The sequence below is a fragment of the Gossypium hirsutum genome, chromosome A02 (genome assembly GCF_007990345.1).
Source record: "Gossypium hirsutum isolate 1008001.06 chromosome A02, Gossypium_hirsutum_v2.1, whole genome shotgun sequence".
Taxonomy (NCBI): domain Eukaryota; kingdom Viridiplantae; phylum Streptophyta; class Magnoliopsida; order Malvales; family Malvaceae; genus Gossypium; species Gossypium hirsutum.
The window spans coordinates 65,882,753-65,899,710 of record NC_053425.1 but is presented as its reverse complement, the minus strand read 5'-3'; positions in this window follow the sequence as shown (position 1 = coordinate 65,899,710).

The window sequence follows — 16,958 nt, the reverse complement described above, 5'->3', positions numbered from 1 at the left end:
TTATCTTGAAAGATTTAATATAATCTTGATTAAATATGAAAGTTTTTTCCATTTAAAGTAGTTGATTAAATGGTTTAGGTACTTGAGCAAATTCTTTTATGAATCATCTGTAAAACCCATCATGCCCCAAGAAATTTCTTACTCCCTAGGCTGTTGTGGGATTGGGAAGATTCTTGATTGTTGGGATCATCGGTACACCCCGTGGCGCAGCGAAAAAATTATTTCGGCAATCCACAGCCAATGACCCATGTACGAGGAACGAATCAGGTTGAAATAGGGTTGAGAATATACCTTTTTTACTGAAAATGTTGAAAAGATGTTGTTGATTTGATATCGATTCCAAGACACAACGAAAATGTCCCGCGCTCTTTGTAGTCCACCTCGTGAAAAAGAACCAACCACTTTCTCTTGAACTTTTAAGAGAGAATTGAAAATGGTAGCTAGACTTTTATTTTATTAAGTTGGTAACATTAACACAATAAGGGATTATAATCATTTTATCCTCTTTGGTATCACATATTAAAAAAGAAAACAAGATTACTCCTTTATTAATAAAGAAGGCAAATGGAAAATTAGAAAAAGGAATTATATTCTTTTCAAAATAATATAGGATTATCCCCTTACTAGTAGAGAAGCCAAATTGAATGTTAGAAAAATAAATTATATTCTTTCAAAAGAATATTAATTTCTCTGTCTTTTATATTTTGATCAAAATTAATTAATATATCTATTTATATTAATAAATTCGGTAAAATATATACAATTAATATTTTGTATGAATTAAATTCATATATTAATTATATCTATGTTCTTCATTTGTGTAAAACAAGTTTGAACATATAATGTGTTTAATATTTAACCATCAAATTAAATTAATTCAACAGTTTCTTTAATTCATGTGACAACTGAATACAAAACCAAATGTATTTGGATTTTTTTCGTTTCAACTATAAGGTGTGACCGTATAGGCTATTGTAACATTAGTAGTAATACTAGAACATTTCTAACATTATAAGCAATGTGTGGCATCTAGCAATGCATCATTGCCACCCACGTTAAAAGAAGTCATGATTCGACATAACCGTTCTATAATAAACTTTTCATGTATTATATCCTTTTATCCTTAATATCTATATTGGACACAAGTCATGGAATAGTCACACTTGTATAGTCCAATCTCATATTTCTTAATTTTCTAAGTAGACTATAATAAACAAATAAGTGTGATATCTCATATCAACTTATTTGAGCATGGCCATACATTCTATAAAATGTGCAAATTGAGTCTTTTATTGACCCTAATGGCCGAATGAGGCCTAAGGGAGAGCTAACGTACTTTGTGAGTCTGCAGGAGACCATTAGAAGGCATTTTAGGACGATACTAGATGCTATGTTGCAACATGGGAGGATTGGTGTCGCAACATAAGGAACAAAATGAAGAAAACTCAAGTCTACCTTTAATGTCATGACACAGACTGAGGGTATCACGACATACCTCTGAAGATGGCTACAAAAGAGCATATTGGTTGCTATGTCCTGACATTGGTCTTGGTGTGTTGCGACATCGAATTTGGGACAAAAATTAAACACGATGTAAGGGCATTTTTCTCTGCACAGTCAAACTTAAAGCTCAGGATGTCAACTAACCTAGGTTTAAGGATGACCACCACCTGAAGGCTATAAATAGGCTCCCTTGGCACATGTTAAACACACATTTTAATCAACCTAGTTTCTTCTTTTATATTTAGTTTTGTTTTCTTTCTTAGGTTTCTATAGTTTTGTTTATTTGTTTGTCGTTTTCTTTCAAAAGATCTGATTTATGGAATCATTTAACTCTGTGGATTTACACTTAATATCAATACAATCAGGCTCTTTCATTTACTCTGCCAATAAAAAATATCTAAATTATTTTCTTTCTTAGCATGCTTTCTCTTTACATCGATTATATTTTGTTTATAAACGCCATGAGGAACTAATCCTTCTATGGGGGATTAGTGAGTGGAGGTATGATCCATTAACTATTTTGTAGGGTTACTCAATATATCAGTTGTTTGGAAAGGGAGAACATGAAACAAACCCTAGGCCTGACAACCTAGGGAAGTCATCAAGGTGGGAATTAACCCAAAATTGATATTGCCTATCCGTGAACACCTTAATCCCAAATCAATCTGGACTATAAAGTCGGAAGACAAGTAGTTCTTCTTGACTCATTCTGTTAGTGGAAGATCAGAAGATCCTGCTAGGGTAGCGACTAGTTGATTGATGAGGAACTTGAAGTGATAGGTTATGAACATCACCGAAGCGAGCTAATCACCATAATCAGATTTGATTTGTTTTTTCCTTTTTAATCTCTTGAATTTTTTTTATGTTGTTTTATTTTTACCATTATAAAAACCCTCCAAAAATATTTTATTTTATATTTTTCGTACTATAACTAAATTTAAAGTACTAATTAGATCTTTTAGTGTTTAGGTTAGAGTTGATCTAGCGTTCGTCTTCCTTGGGTACGATCCTCGGAGTACTCACCCACTCCGTTCTAAAACTATATTACAACTAGACCTGTATACTTCTGGAAACCGGCTCGTAATTCTATATTTCATTGCAGTAATCACACTCTAGACGTTAGTACATCCAAAGGCGGTCAAGTTCTTGTCGTCGTTGCTGGGAGGCAACCTCACTAGGTTAATTTTAATTTTCACACTTAATTAGAATAACTAGAATATTTTTAAGCTATAGATATGATTTTATTTCATTTAATTTATTGTTACTAATCTTTTCATTTTGGGTTTAGTGTATGTGTAACACCCCTAACCAGTATCTGTCACCAGAATAGCGTTATAGAGCATTACCATACAATCAAAACATTAAAACATACATTTGATACATGATTACAAAAAAAAACATAATTCATTCATTCACATACAAATCGTCCCTAAATCGAGCCTTTGAGGCCCTAAAAATACATTAGAAACAATTTGAGACTAAATTGGAAACAAATGGAAAGTTTAAAAAAAGTTAGAAAAATTAGAATGTAGGGGTCACATGGCCATGTGCCTCACACGGCTAAGACACACGCTCATGTCTCAAGCCGTGTAACAATCAAAATAGGGACACACGGCCATGTCCCAACCCGTGTCCTCACCCATGTAACTCATTGAGAAGGGTAATATGGGCATGCCATAGGCCTGTGTGCCAGGTCGTGTAATTATTTGACTTGTGTGCATTAAAACCTATAGGGAACACATGGCTATGTGTCACATACAGCTGAGTCACACACCCGTGTCTCAGGCCGTGTGGACATGAAATTGGCCAAATTCAAGCCATTTCCAGCACCAACTCATGCAACCACCTAAAAGCATTTTTGTGCACATGATCAAGGCATCATAACCTGACTAAAACCAACATGAAATGACCAATTTGATAGCCCAAAATCATACAACCAATATGCCATACAAGGCACCTCAAATATAACATACAAACTTACCTAAACTTACATACATTCTTGACCACATTTCATTCATATACATCTAGTTCAATAACATCTCAAAACATACCATATCTTGACCATTAGTACTTTAATATAAACTTACCATTTGAGCCATACCATTCATGATCACAAGTACCAAAATGACATAATTCAACCAACATCAAATGGTACCAAAACAATTTATACATGCCAAAACCATCAACTAACATTCAAATAGATACCAACATAAGTCCACCTATACATGCCATTATAAAATTGGCCAAAACATCAAAATCTATTGATATTTCTTCTAGATAGTGTGATAGATCTCCAATAAGCTTCCAAACCGATTGAGCTTTCGATTATCTATAAAACATAGGAAAGAAAACTACGTAAGCACATAATGCTTAGTAAGTTCGTAAAACAAGAAACATAACTTACCATTCAATTGATAAACATTAAGAATAAGCATAATATAATCCAACCTCAAGCTTAATACAAGCCTAAGCACCATCAACAACACATGTTAGTGCATTCAAACATAATTCGCTTAAATTTAACATAAGGTAAGCCAATATACATGAAAATACTTCATTTGAGTTCATTATTTTCATTAACATAAGCATACTTCCATTGAAGCTTACCATTTTAATCATTTTCATAAGTGCACGATATAGTTCATTTCAACACTTACCGTTTCTTTCCTTTTCATGCATGTTGAACCACTCAGAATATCATTGGATACTCAAGAAAGCTCACACAAAGTGTGTTTAAACATATAATCGTAACCTTTCATTTTCATCATCGGTCACATGAGCTGTAAAATGGGTCTGCTCACATGAGTTATGGGTCAGAATGTAAGCTACATGATGCTACTCACATGAGCTGTGAAGTATCCGTAACAAATGCAAGGCCTCAACCATCAGTAGGACATTCAAGACCAGCACTCGAAACATGAAATCCCTAATGACATGTCATTTGTATCCTACAAATTCTTAAGGCTCAACCAGGACTCGATAATCATCATGGCATTGTTGGATATTTATTATTTAATTACATAAGAACTAACATAATAGCATGGAATTGAAAATAACATTAAAACAATATTCATTCATACAAACTTATCTCATCAATAAGAGCGTAAAACTATAGTCGATTAATCTGAGGCTTTAGCTTTTCCCTGATCTAATTTCGTACGTGATCTATCTTGATTTAAATATACAAATTCAATCCATTTAATACTTCTATTATTCAATTCAGTTTATATTTCATATTTTTGCAAAATTATAATTTTTCCCCTAACATTTTAACTTTTCACAATTTAGTACTTAAGCTGATAAATTGAAATCTAAGTATTTTCATTCATAAAAATGTGCCATTTTTCACCAAACAAGTGATGTCGCTATATCTTTAATGCATACACAATCGTGGCCAACTCTAAATCGTGTGTTAGATAATTCTTTTTATGCGGCTTCAACGTCTAGAAGCATAAGTTATTACATTGCCTTACTGCATCAATATATACATCAAACCATTCAATGACGCATCACTAAAAATTACGAATTCTTTACCAGACTCAGGTTGTACTAACACTGGTGCCTCTGTCAATAACGCTTTCAACTATTTGAAACTTTGTTGAAACTTCTCAGATCATTCAAACTTTACATCTTTCTGAAGTAATCGAGTCAATGGTGTTGCAATCATAGAGAATCCTTTCACAAAACATCAATAATAACTGGCTAGTCCTAGAAAACTTCAGACTTCAGATACATTTCTCAGAGGTTTCCAATATATAATTGTAGAAATCTTGTTGGGGTCAACTCTAATACCTTCATATGAAACGATATGCCCCAGAAACCCAACCTCTCGGATCCAAAACTCACATTTGCTAAACTTTGCAAACAATTGCTTGTTTCTCAAGGTCTGTAACACTATCCTCAAATGCTTGGCATGCTCAGAGTCATCCTTAGAGTAGATCAAAATGTCATCAATAAATACAAAAACAAATCTGACTAAATACAGCCTGAAAATATGATTCATAAAATCCATAAAAATGGCAGGAGAATTAGTCAATCCAAAAGACATAACAAGGAATTCATAATGTTCGTACCTCGTTCTGAACGCAGTTTTCAGTACATCTTAGTCTTTAACTCACAACTGATAATAACTAGATCTCAAAACAATCTTTGAAAACACTGTAGCTGCTTTTAACTGATCAAACAAATCATCAATTCTCGGTAGAAGATATTTATTCTTGATTGTAACTTTGTTGAGCTGTCGATAGTCTATACACATTCTCATAGAACAATCTTTTTTCTTTACAAACAACACTGGTGCACCCCAGGGCGAGAAACTCAATCTTGCGAATCCTCTATCAGTTAATTCTTGTAATTGAGCTTTCAACTCTTTTAACTTTTTCAGAGCCATTTTGTATGGAGCTATTGATATTGGTCAAATTCAACCTCTCTGATTGGTGGCAAGCCTGGTAACTCTTCTGGAAACACATCTGGATACTCGCAAACAACTGGTACTGATTCAATCTTTATTTCAGGCACTTTTGTATCAAATACATATGCAAGATATGCATTGTATCCCTTTTTCACATATTTCAGAGCTAACATCGACAAGATTACAGCTGGTAAACCCTTCAAATCATTTGATTTGATTTGGAGAGTTTCATTATTCTGACATTTCAACTCAATTTTCTTCCATCTACAATTTACTACTGCATCATGCAACGTCAACCAGTCCATACCCAGAATAACATCAAACTCGTCAAATGGTAACAACATCAAATCAGCCATAAAACAGTAACCTTGAGTCATTAACGGACAATTCTTGCAAACTTTGTCAACCAAGACATATTTGCCTAAGGGGTTCGACACTTTTATAACAAACTCAGTAGAATCAACAAGTAAATTCTTACTAGACACTAAGTTCACACATATATATCAATGCAACTACATCAGTGTCATAAAGAGAGAATGTACCGGTAATAACATCTGAAGATGAGGCTTCTTTGCGAGCGCGAATAGCATAAGTTCTGGTAGGTGCTCTAGCCTCTGATCTCACAGTGGCATCTCATGTTGCACCTCTACCACTACTCACATTTCCAACATTACAGAATGGGCTTCCTCTCACAGTCGTGTTGCTTGGTCCTGCACTCTGAAATTTATCTTTCTCATCTAACTCAAGACAATCTTGAATGAAGTGTTTGTGCGAACCACATCTAAAATAGGCTTTATCATCCAGCCTACACTCTCCAAAATGTAGTTTTCCACATTGTCCACATTCAGGTTTATTCGGTCTAGCATTACCTACACTTGCCATTGATACAGTTGGAGTTTTTGAACCCATAAATTGCTTCCCATGATCTCTAATAGAGTACTCCACTGACGCATTTGATCAACTATATGAATCTTGGAATTTATTTGATGAAGAGTGATAGGGTTTATTCATCGATCTCTTTCTCGAATCTTTAGCTTCAGAATCAGCCCTTTTCTTTTCTTTGCCCAATTCTTCAGCTTTACGAGCACGCTTGTGACAGCCCTAAGTTGGCCCTAGTCGGAAAGTGGTTTCGGGATTACAAAATCGAGTCACAGAAATAATTAAATATTATACTCTGTGTTTATTATATGTGAAAGTGCATGTGTGAAAATTTCATGCTTTGATTTTGTCATTTGAGAGTAAAATTATGAAATAGGACCTATGTGAAAATTTCTGAAAATGCTATAGGCCAAATTGTAGTGGGCAAATAATTTGTAGTGTAAAATGGGAGGATTTGCATGTCAAACTCCCCATTTTATGTGTAGTGGCCGGCCATGATGTTGGTGGGAAGCAACATGTGCATTAGATAATAATAATTTAAGACATGAAGTTATGGTACTAATTGATATGTGTCATTTTATGTCATAAAATAAAGACTAAAAATAACAAAATGATAGAAGGGAAAAGTTTGTCCATCCTCGTTCATGGTAGCCGAAAATAGAAGAGAAAGGAGAGGAAAAGAGCTCTTGAATGTTCAGTCACTTGGGGAAGAAAATCCAAGGTGAGTTCATGGTGTTTTGCTTCTATTTTGATGTTCATGGGTTTTTCTTGTTTCTACCTTAACCCATGAAGCATATTTTTTAATTTTGGTTGTGTTGTGAACATTTGGTCATGAATGGAAATGAGAGAAATGGTTGTTGTTTCATGTTCTTTTGATAAAAAATGGAGAATAGATGAAGTTGAGCCAAGCAAATGAGCATGCATGTGCCTTAGATGCTAAGGGGGGAAATCGGCTAACATGTTGTGTGTATTATGGCCGAATGTGAACTTGGATAATATTGAGTAATGTTGTGCTTTAAAATGATGAAAGGAAGATTATGATTAAGTGAAGTTATAGGTATGTGATGATTGATTTGTGATATGCATGTTTAAATAATATGCATGCAAGGTATGTGTGAAAGAGTGAATTGGTAATAAATCTGCTTGGGACAGCAGCAGTAACGTGACTTTGGAAAATCACCATAAATTGTGGGAGATGAGTTATAAGCTGAATAAATTATGTAATTAAAGATTAATGAGTCTAGTTTCTTATAAAATAAACCGTGTGAGCAAAAGAATTTCTGATGATGAGATATTTGAAGTGATGTGGCACTGGGTCAGAATGACTTCTAGATCCTCTATTCTGTTTTTATAAAATCATTATAAATTGTAAAAAAATAGTTATAAGATGAATTTTATATTTTTAGACTCCTTAATGAGTCTAGTTTCAAATGAAATAAACTAGAACATATTTTGAATTCTGTACAATGAGAAATTTGATTTGTAGTGAAGAGTGGTCAGATTAGTCAAGCAGTGAAATAAGGGAAACTTTAAGAAAAATCTGGTATTGATTGGCCAAATCAAAAATCCTGAAAATTTTATGGGTAAAATATATATGGGTCTATTTTCAGAGAAAATTAACAGCACTTGATTTGGAGTTTCGTAGCTCCAGTTATAAATGATTTAGTGACTGTTGCTCAGGAAGACAACTTGCAGTGAAATTATGATTATGTGGTAAACATTGACAAAAATTTGTTAATGAGTTGCTTATTGATTTCTTATAAGCTTACTATGATCAGTAGGTGTGAAAGTTGAATATATATATATATATATTATATTTTGAAAGTGATGCTTGAATAGTCGAATAATGACTAATTTAAAATCTTTAAATTTTAAGCTTAAGAGCATAGAGGGGCAAATTCGGATAAGAGAAAAGAGAAAGTAATCGAATAGCTGTTGTAATCGTTCGGCAACATTCGAGGTAAGTTCTTAAGTGTTTAAGCTTGATTCCTTTTTATATGCCCAAGAGTTAAATTAATATGGTAAAGGGAATGTAAATTTTATTTAGTTAATGTGCCGAATATGTAATGATTTAAGGCTATAAGCCGATTATGGCTATTATGCTTAAGTTGAATTGGATTTGGAAATTTGATGCACTAAATGAGTGTTACAATGAATAAACTATGCCGTATATGTGCTGGTGGAGATATCACGATTTGTGATTATTAAATACTTAAAGGAAACCATGATGTGTATTAAATTATTATTAGTCCTTTGTGGTAGCTGAATATGGCTTGGCACTAAAGTGATTAAATGTGAACTTCGATGAGGTAAACCATTAAAAGTGTGGTGCTATAAGACTATGGGCTAATACGATATGTGGATTCATTCCGTAAAGTAAATTATTCAGGTATGCGATATGTACTTAGGCATGTTAAATCGATTGGAATTGAATCATGAATGTGAATTGAGAAGCATAGGTAAAAATGCCTATGACATATATGTGAGTAAGGGTAAAACCATCGTAAATTATTGATAAGGATGGGCTATGTGCGGAACCATCTTATAATTGCTAATTTGAAAGGTTGTGTGCGAATCAGTGAGCAATATGTATATATTAGATGAATCGTGACCTTTTGGTTCTACTTGAACTAAGTTGTGCGATAAATAATTTATGCATATGACTTATAGTCGAATGGTCACTATGGGTTAAGTTTGAATGGTGAAATGGAAATGTGATATGTTGAATGAGATGTGTTAATATATGATTAAATATGCATGATATTTGATGTGTATCCGGGCTTAAAGACCTGCAGGCTTCATGCTGGTAAAATATCCGGGTTAAATCCCCCAATATTCGTGCTGGTATTATATCAGGGATAAATCCCGCAGGCCTAGTGCTGGTATTATATTCGGGCCTTCGTGCCTAGCAGGCTTCGTGCCGATGATGTGTATTTGGGCCTTCGTGCCTAGCAGGCGTAATGCCGATGAAATGATATGTTATGTGAATTCGGTGTTCCTTGTAAGATAAGGGTTTAGCCGAATGTTAAAGATGGAATGATAGTGTATTGTATCATGCTTATATGGCCTAATGGCAAGTATAACATGTTGGTAAATATGCAATGTGCTTTTATAATCGAATGATAAGTTTGAAATGAATGTGAGTGAAATGTTATGCATAAGCTATCAAATGTTAAGTGTGAAAATGAGATGAAAGAAAAGTGTTTGAGATGTATAATTATATACGTTCAAATGATGTTAGTACTCAATTGATATGAATATGTTATATGGAACTTGTTGATTTGATTATTCGGGCCTTTGAGCTTAGCAGACTATAATGTCGGTAAGATACTATTCGGGCTTTCGAGCCTAGCAGGCTATAAACCCGGTGAAATGATATCAGGCCTCGAGCCTAGTAGGCGAAATGCCGATGATTTGAGAAAAGCCTATGACTAAGGTACCTCGTGCTAGATTGTAAAATGAATATATTTAATACGTAAAGTGGGCTAGGTACGCAGTATGTACTCAGATGTGAGTTTGATTTGAAGTGAATCATAAGTGAGCAATGTGATACGTACGTGAATAAATGTTAAAACTATACCTATAATCATGATACACCTGGTCAGGGTGTGAAAGTATGTGAGGGTATTTGATTTAAATATGTTATATGAATTCAGATTAAGTGTGATAAGAATGCGGAACGTGCATTATGTGCTTGTGTATATTCGGCCAGATGGCAATATCCCTAGAATTTGGCCTCTTAAGAAATTAAATAATCGAAGTATAATTGCGTTTATTTGTTTGCATTGCTTAAGACTTACTAAGCTTATGAAAGCTTACTCCGTTGCTACATTTCTCTATTTTATAGATTGTTGACTTCAGTTACCTGCTCAGGTTGGAGTTCACCGGAGATATTATCACACTGCCGAGCTCACGTTATCGGTGTAAGTAAATCCTAGTATTTCGAGTCTATAGCATGTATAAGGTTTTAATGTTTTGGACCTCGTAAGCTCATATATGGGATAGAATGCATGTGAAAAGAAAAGTTTTAAATTGATTGAAATTTTTCAGCACGGTTTTTGTGTGATTGACTGAGTTTAAGTCGGGTAACACCTCGAACCCTGTTCCGGTGAGGGATACGGGCGAGGGGTGTTACAACGCTCAACTAATACAACGAATTCCTTGAAATCCAATATTCCAACTAGAAGTTTAATATCTTTGTTCAGCCCGTTAACAAACCGCTTGCATATTATCTATTCAGTCGAAACATACTCTCAAGCATATTTACTTAACAGTACAAATTCTCTCTTGTACTCGGTTACGGTCATGTGACCTTGTTTCAATTTTAAAAACTCTTTATGCTTTTGATCCAGAAACCGTTGACTGATGTACTTTTTATGAAACTCGGTCTGAAAGAACTCCTAGGTGACTCTCTTTCTTGTCACTACAGATATTAATGTATTCCACCACTGGTATGCAGTGTCTCTCAAAAGAGATATAGCACACTTTAAACATTCAGCCAGTGTGCAGGAAAGTTCATCAAATACTAAGATCGTATTTTCAAGCCAAAACTTAGCTCTCTCAGGATCATCTTCAACATTAGCCTTGAACTCTTCAGCCCCATGCTTACGAATTTTATTGACTGGCGATTTGTTCAATCGCATTGGATCAATAACTTGAGGAACTACGGGGATTGGTTGAGGATTTGGCGAGGGTGGAGGTTGTTGAGCAGCCAAATTTGTCTAGACATTTTGAGTGAACCACTCGTTCATCATCTGGAAAAAGGCTTCATTAGCCTCACCTCCCTGACTACTCGTCACGGGTCTAGAATCAGATGGTGTTGTCCATTGAGCGGGAGTAGGAGCATTACACTCAACCTTATCGGCTATAGCTCGATTGGGATCCATTACTATACGAAAACATAGTTTATAATGTCAGGATTCATCACACTATCACAGATTATATATGGCCTGTATAGCTAGACTCTCACATACAGTACGTTAGTTCTAGAATCAACTAAACCGCAGCTTTGATACCAATTAATCTAACACCCTAAGCCCGTAGCTGTCACAAGAGTATAGTTACAAGGTATTACCATTCAACTCACAGCATAGAGCATATATTTATCAAACATAAAGCATTCATTCTAATAAATCATTCAACACAATCACATTGTCCCTTATAAGGGCCTACGAGGCCTTAAACATGCTTTAGAAGTGGTTCGAGACTAAACTGATAACATACAAGAATTTTTGGAAGCTTAGAAAAGTTTCAACCATATAGGGGTCACACGCCCGTGCGAACAAGCCGTGTGCCTCACAAGGCTCCAGACACACCCGTGTCTCAGGCCGTGTGGAAACAAGGCATACATACTAACTTGTGTAACACCTCAAACTCGAGCTAGACGTTATGGTCGAATCTGGCAATGTCACATTGAAGTGTTTTTCGAAAACCATAATATCGTTTGAAAAGCCCAATGTTTATTTAGCCTCTTTGTGTGATCTAGAAAATAATTTTAGAACTTGCGTCACTATCAAAAGTATTTACTTTAAAATATTATTAATTTCAAAATCTCATTTATTACGGAAGCTTTTGAAATGGTGTTACGCATTCGTGGTATTTTCATAAATCATGCATATCTTTTGAAAACCCTCATCCTACTACTAGCAAATATAAATCAAAATAAATAAAACCCCAAAACTTTTCAAAAATTATATAGGCCTTATTACATAAAAAAATACCCAAATAAAACTACTTATAAAATAAAAATCCAATAAGGAAGCAAGAGCGATTGTGTGGCCACCTTCGAGTCCCTCGCAGCACCGATCTGCCTAAAGATTACCTGTGCAAATAAGCAGAAGGGTGAGTTTACAAAAACTCAGTGTGTAATCCCTTAATAAACATACAGTCAATCATGCAATAAGTAAATACAGTCTGGGCCTAAGCCCGTATCAATAACAGTTTACTTCAGTTAAGGCCTTAGCCCATTACAGTAACAGTATCAGTGTAGAACAGCAATTAGTGTCGTAACAATAATCAGTGCAGTAACAGTTTAAACAGTATACCAATCCTACCCATCCAACCTCCACACTCCATCTCTGTCCAACCCTACACTCCACGTGGGGATATAATCAACCCACTCATCCCTACACTCTAGAATTATCACTGGTTGCAGCACTAAATAGTAATATGCAGCTGGGCTACCAGTAATTTAGGCATGAAGCCTTTCAGTACACTTCCTCGGATTAATATAAACCAATCCCCATGCAAGGGATCATACAGTCATGTCATATCATAGAATCGTACATGTATCCATTACAGTTTATATAACATGCTAAAATACAGTAATATATGCACATATATATACATATACATCACATAGGGAAAAACAGTCATCTTACCATATAAGGGCAAAATAGTCATTTTATCATATATAGGGTAAAACAGTCATTTTACGACATCAGGGCAAAATAGTCACTTTATCAATTTGGGGTCCAAGTATACTTACCGACTAGGTCCACAGCCGTCTCGGGCGACCTGTGCAACCTTAACAATAAAACAGTAAAAATGGGCCCACGACCCATATTACGGGCCCATGTAGGCCCACATGCCCGTGTGGCCCACATAACCTAGAAATGGCCTTGGCCATGTGATTACACAGCCTAGCCCATTACTCTCACACGTCATTGTGGTTTACCCATGTGGGGTCCACATGCCCATAGGGCCCACACAGCCCATTTCGGCCCACTATGGCCCAATTCGGCCTCAGACCATGAGATCGATCATGGCCAGCCTTAACAATCTTACGCCCATGTTTAGGCGTTCGAATTACCACATGAGTGAGTGCACGCTCATGTAGCGTCAATGGTCACTATTTTACCTTTTGCCGATTTACAATTATGGCAGTGTTGTTACACACCTGTTAATGCGAATAGCGTAAATCCCCAAGTACAACAACCTTGGTCATAAAAGTACGGTTTAGTCCTTCCTTAACCCAGTGATCACCAAATCCTTAGCACAACCTGCATTGAATCCCAATATCTTTAACTAACACCATGAAAAAAATAACTAAAACCAAACGAACGACATCTTACCACAACGCAGAACTAAGAACAGTTGATAGATAAAATTGGTTTACCACTCCAGAGCTAAAGGTACATAGGATACAAAGACCAACCGGAACAATTGTGTTGATTCACCAGAGGACTCTTACTACCTGAAAACAAAATAAAGAGAAGATGGGGAAGTATTCGACTAACTCAAAAACAGGAGGAGAGAACCGAAAACTTGAAAGAGGGGGAGAGAAGAGTGTATTTGGCCAGTAAACATAAAGAAAATAGATGACAAGAGAAATGATTGGAGAGGGAACAATAGCAAAGAAGGGAAGAGAAGTATTCGGCCAAACAACAAACTGAATAAGAGAGGAAGAAGATGTAGTAGTCGGTCAAGAAGAAACTGAGAGAAGAACTTCTCAAATCCCAAAAGTGTTAAAAGGGAAAAAGAGTGAGGGCTCTGTAACATCCCTATCCTGTAACCGTCACCGGAATAGGTAAGGGGCGTCATTGGACAGACAGAACATTACAGAACAAACAGAATCACATATATCATTAATACAGAGGCATTCATCAACAATTCATTCATTAAGATGGTCTACGGTACCTAGAACATACATTTAAATAAGGTCAGAACTAAACCGAACACATTCAAAATTTTCAGAACTTAGCAAAATTTTTCAATGTTGGAGTCACACGCCCGTGTGACTCAGCCTTGTGACTCACTTGGGCATAAACCATGCCCGTGTGATCCAATCGTGCTAAATAGAGGTCCTATACTGACTTCTTCACACGGCCAACAGACACGGCCGTATGCCATGACCGTGTGATATTTATCTAGCTACTGACTTATGCCCACGGCTATAAGGCACACCCGTGTTCCCTAACCGTGCAAATTTTAAGAGGTTACTGCCAAACTAACACGGCCACCAAGCACGCCCATGGCCTTTGACCGTGTGGCACAAAGCTGACTTGGTTTAAACCAATTTGCCACCCTTATATGGGTCCAATCCTACAATCAATAATATACAATATTTATACCAACATTTTCAACTAATTCCATGCTTAAAGATGACCAAAACACATTAGAACATAGCATATTGAAAACATTCACCAAAACTATACTCAAACTTATCATTTGCTAGCCAATTCACATGGCATATCACATATATACAAATTAAAGCTTAAATACATATACATTCTAGCCTATACATGCCATACTTAAAAAATATGTGTACTTTCAAGAGTACCAAAATGAGTTCGATAGTGTAGTGATGATCCTCGACTATCCCCAAGCCTTCAGTAGCTACGATAATTGTAAAACAGACAGAAATCACACGGAGTAAGCTACAAAGAGCTTAGTAAGTCAAATACAACTAGTCCATCTTTTAAAACATATAAGTAAGATTAATAGTAAGAATTCAGAATTATTTCAGAGAGTAATTTATAGTTTCGTACATACTTCTAATTCTTTATTTCATAGAACAGAGTCTTTCATATTCAGAGACTTAGTAGGATGCATACGTACCTATATAGATTATACATTTCATATGCTCATTATCATATTTCGTACGCTATCATCATACAGTTCAGAAACGATAGTGATCCTCATAAACAAATACAATGCCGACGTCCCGGACGTAGTCTTACATGTAATTCAATATCTATGCCTCTGCCCCAAACAGTGTCTTATACGAAATTATATACGATGCCGATGTCCCAGACATGGTCTTATACGTAATGCTCAATCGACGTCTGTGTCCCAGACACGGTCTTACACGATATCTCAGATAGATGTCAACGTTTCTTTAGAAGTATATAGAGCTTTCCGGATACTAACATTTTATCAGAATTTAATCATCAGGCTCTCAAGGCCGTCCAATACAGATTACAGTTTATATGTGTAGAATATATTCAATATAACACGTAATTGTAATTTGACTTACCTCGTACTAGTTTTGGATGAAATGAGTCGACTATTCAACTATTTTGGACTTCCCCAGATCTAAGTCTAATTTTCTTTGTTCTTAATCTAATTCAATACAAATTCAATCATTCAATCATTCATTTCATTCAATTTAATCCATATACACATATTTAAGGAACTTTGCATTTTAGCCCTTACATTTTCACACTTCGACAATTTAGTCCATTTTTTCACAAAATCGCAAATATGAAAAATTCACCAAGGCTATAGCTTGGACAAATATGCCTAGCTTCCATACAAGCCCAAATAACATCTTTAATTCACAATTTAGTCATTCAAAACCTTAATTTCAAAAATTAGCCCAAATAGCTCTATTTCATCAAAATTCAAAGACAAAGCTTATAAATCATCTACTAAACCTTCATAATTCATCCAAGAACATTACAAAACTCATGATATCAACAATGGCATTTCATGAAATCTTTAACAGAAACAGAAATTCAGACATGGGCTTTGAAGAACACGAAGCAACGATCACAGAAACGTAAAAATTATCAAAAACCGAACAAAATGGACTAACCTATTCACCCATGCAATGGACGAATACCTTAAAGATTCAATGGTTTTCCTTACCTCAAATTTCGGTTGAACATGCATGAAAAATGGATTCATTTTCATGATTTCTTTTATTATAATTAACATATATTACCTAATTACCTAACCATCCTTTAAAAATTTATCTATTTACTATATTGCCAAACCATGTCTCCCACTATCATGTAATGGTCCTATTGACATGCAAGGGCTTCAACTTTAACAAACCATAGCACTTAGGTACTTTAGCAACTAATAGGCAACTTTTTCAACTTACACGATTTGGTCCTTTCTACAAATCGAGCACAGAAACAGACAAATTAAATTATATAAATTTCACAAATATAAATTTATATATCACAGACACAGAAAATAATATAAAAAAATATTTTTTAGACTCGAATTTGTGGTCCCGAAACCACCATTCCGACTAGGGTCAAAACTGGACTATTACAATTATCCCCCCTTAGGGATTTTCATCCCCGAAAATCTTACCGTTAAACAGATTCAGATATTGCTGTTTCATTGCATTTTCAAGCTCCCATGTAGCCTCTTCTACTCCGTGTCTATGCCACAGTGCTTTAACTAACGGAATTCTCTTATTATGCAATTC